Genomic DNA, 4,204 nt, shown 5'->3' with positions numbered 1-4,204 from the left:
TATATATATAATATATATATATATATATGTATATATATATATATACATACATACATACATACATACATACATACATACATACATATATACATACATACATGTGTATGTGTGTGTGTGTGTATATATTTATGTGTGTATGTATATGTGCGCATGTGAATATGAATACATACGTAAATACATGCATTTATTATATATATATATATATATATATATTAAGTTGGAAAGGAAGCCCTGTCGCATTTCGCGACGGGAAAGAAACAAATGCTGCTTTGGTCTTAATTGATATATTTAATCAAGATAATATTACCCCTCATTATTGATAACATAATCCAATCTATTTTGGCAAATTGTTAATCTCCGGGGCGTAAAATTCTTCAAGTTTCGAAGCAAATAATCGCTCAGTATCGTTTTTAATCTCTTCAAAACTAATAAACTGTTTTCCCTCTAAATAACGTTTCTAAGAACTGAAAAGCTGAAAAGATGACAGTCAGAAGAAGCAAGGTCAGTGTCTGGATGACTTGGGCAATATGTGGTATTATATTATCATGGAATGGCAACACATCTTTACGATTGACTAATGATGGACACTTTTTCTGCAAATTTTCGTACAACGCGCCCAAACGACGACAATACTTCCCCGCTTTAACTCATACGTTTTCGTTCAACACTTCATGTTAGACGACACCTTTCATATCTCACCAAGCACAAGCATAACTTTGCAAGTGCAGTTCCCATTTGTGGCTGGGTTCTTCTGTTTCATTGGTTGTAAACCACTGTCATTTTCCTTGGACATGATGATAGAAAGTCCACTTTTCAAAAGTGTGATGTGTCTAGTGAGGTAAAGTCCGGTAGCATGTCCACAGAGTGTCCATGTGAAGAACTGTCTTGCACCATGACATCCCACAACGCCTTCTCAAAATTTTGCTGGAATTTGCGATGCTGTGTTCGAACGTAAACTGGGAAAATAATATAAATTACATATAACCGTCAAGAAACATTCCCAAGTGAATCGCTTGAAAATTGTGGACGTCTTTTTTACATGAAACCTTAGGTTTCCTTGTTAATTCAGAAATGAATCATATATATATATATATATGTATATATATATATATATGTATATATATATATATATGTGTGTGTGTGTGTGTGTGTGTGTGTGTGTGTGTGTGTGTGTGTGTGTGTGTGCGTGCGTGTGCCCTTTGTATTTGAATACTATACAAATATTTTTAAAAACTTTTCGTTTAATTTTTTCAAAATTTATTTGTTTTCCATACTTACAGCTGAAAAAGTCTCAATGGCTGAAACCGGTACTGAATTTTTTTTTATAAAATTATTTTAGCATTTTCTACCTTGACTTTTTTTCCATATATATCAACTCGTGTGGTCCTTTTCAACCTTCTACATACACACACACACACAGCAGCAGCAGAAGCTCAACTGATCTCTAGGCGAGTAAAAGCAAAATTACGATGAACTACAGTAATACTAGCAATTCTATGCATCAAAACACTCGTCCTCGTAAATAACAAAACCCATAAACAAGACCGCGTAGGTCTCATGTGCAGTTACCAGTATATGTTCATAATGTGGTGTAAGAGTCGTTAATCTGGAGCAGGGATTCCCAAAATACGTTCTGCAAAACCCCAGGGTTCCCTGAAAGTTATCAGGGGTTCCAGGTTTTTAAAAATAATGTCGAAGGATTCCGCGTCAAAAAAGTTTGGGAACCACTGATCTGGCGATTAACTAAATGTTTTTAGGCTTACCGAAGTCATGCCTCTGCACGAATTCATACAGTAGTGTTTACTGTTGTTCACCGATAGTGCTGTCTGTGAAACACGTTTCTCACCATATAAACAGACGAGCGTATGGCGCATGTGTTTATTGTACTTGGAGATGAGGAAAATATAAAGGTCGCATGAGAACCACTGATCTAGCGATTACTTGAATGTTTTTAAGCTTATCAAAGTCATGCCTTTGTACGAATTCAGACAGTGGCGTTTGCCAATAGTGCTGTCTATGAAACACCTTTTTCACCATGTAAACAATGAGTGTATGATACATGTGTTTATTGTGCTTCATGATCTATGCAGGCTTGCAACATATTCTGTGCATACATTTTAGTAATGGTAATGTAGCACCCATCAACAGATGTGTAGAGGTCGCTATTGAATTATGTGTTACTATAAGCACCAAGCATTCCACCTATAGAGCAGGCTACAGTAAGTTAGTCACACAATTTTGTAACTGTTATTTCTACGTACAGGAGAATACGGTACTTTGACCCACAAATGCTGTCCTGTTGTTCGTGAAATACTAAGGTCGACTTTTATACGGGATCTATGGAAAATACCAAAGTTTTAGGCCCAAAATAGACGGTCGACTGTTACATGAGATCAGCTATTACTCGAGTATATACGGTATATATATATATATATGGGTGTCAAAATTACAATGATATCTGTGAGGCAGCTGACGGTGGAAATTCATCGGTTTTGTTAAATTGGATTTGGTTCTTCGGGTATGTCTCTGTTCGTTGTTAATGTCCTGAACCCATACTATGTGTGTGTTATTAATACATCCAGGAATGCCAGCTGATTGTCCTTTTCCTTTCCCATAGTGGACTATATGGATGGTTTTATTGAGTTCACATGATTTAGTAGTACTTGGACATTCTCCTGGTGGGGCCAGAGTATGAAGGTGTCATCAACGTATCGAAGCCATAGGGTTGGCTTTAGTGATGTTGAACCTAAAACTAAATTCCATGTACATATTGGCTGTTACTAGTGATAATAGTAAACCCATTGTTAAACTCTCATCTGGTCGATATATATCAGTATCTACTCTGAAGTAGATAGTTTCTACGCAGAAAGTCAACATTTCCATCAAGTTTTCAATTGGTATAATAGTGCGTTCTTTTAGAGAGGTATCCGTCACTAGTTTGTCTTGAATCACTGATAGTGCTTCATTAGTTAGGACTTTGGTAAACAGACTTATCACATCTAGACTCACCACCTGGTTAGATCCAACGGGAGTGTCCTTGATCAATTCTGTGAAGTGGGTGGAATTCTTCACATACGTTGTTGACTTACCTGCTAATGGACTTATTATATCCGCAAAGAAGCGACTCAGTGGGTGACATGCCGAACCTCTACAGCTCACTACAGGTCTTAATGGAATACCATCCTTATGAATCTTCGGGAGACCGTACATGTGTAGCAGCTTACTGTAGTGTTGGGTCAGTTGTCTGTACTTCATTGGGATGAAGTGATCCTTGTTCTTTATTGAGATCTGTTACAACTTCCTCTCTGTTTTCAGAGTTGGGTCTTCCTTTATTTTTCTGTAGCTACTATCTCTTATGAGACTTGCCAATTTTTCCGAGTATTCAGACTTGTTCATCACTACTGTATCATTGCCCTTGTTCGCTGGAAGTATTATGATAGAACTGTCACTCTGTAATGTTTTAATAGCAAACTTTTCTTCTTTAGTGATGTTTGGTTTGAGAAGTTTCGCTTTTTCTAGTACCTGTCTCATTTCCCACCTTAGTTCATCTCCCCGAGCTTTTGGTCTCTATGGCTACCTCCTCAATAGGGGCTATTGTGTCCAAGTATGGAATGCGTTTGATGGTTGTCGCAAAGTTGAGACCTTTGCTTAGTACTGCTGCTTCAGAGTTGTTCAGATGTCGGCTACTTACGTTAATTACCACTTTCACAGGTGGGCGACGAAGTTCGGTCTTTATTCTCTGATCTTTGAGCTTCATAAGCTTCTTAATCTGGCGTGTTTTCATCTTTTCAAATTCTTTCTTGTATTACTTTTCTAGATCTTGCGGAATTTTCTCTCTGTCATCATCTCTGGTTATTCACCCAAGTAATGAAGATAACCTGTCTCTGATTTCTTAATTTAGTTGATGCTTTTTCCAACGGTTATAATGGATCCTCTCACGGACGAGGGTGTGCCCTGCTCTTTCCGCTACTCTTCGAGTTCTATTTGAATCCACTGATGTCGTTATAGTCAATCCAGGTGGTATCAGCTTTGAGTCTCTACATCTACACAGGAATGTTATATGGCTTGAAAGACGATGAAGTTTCTCTAAACGTCTCAATTGAAGTCTAATGTCGGCTCCGTACTGATTAGATAATACTATTCTATATTTTTGAGATGAGGAATTATGTACAATATCTACAATAGACGGATAGGTGTCCTCATT

This window comes from Octopus sinensis, linkage group LG8, assembly GCF_006345805.1.
Source record: "Octopus sinensis linkage group LG8, ASM634580v1, whole genome shotgun sequence".
Classification (NCBI taxonomy): Eukaryota; Metazoa; Mollusca; class Cephalopoda; order Octopoda; family Octopodidae; genus Octopus; species Octopus sinensis.
The sequence above is the reverse complement of the archived record's forward strand: the minus strand, read 5'-3'. Positions refer to the sequence as shown.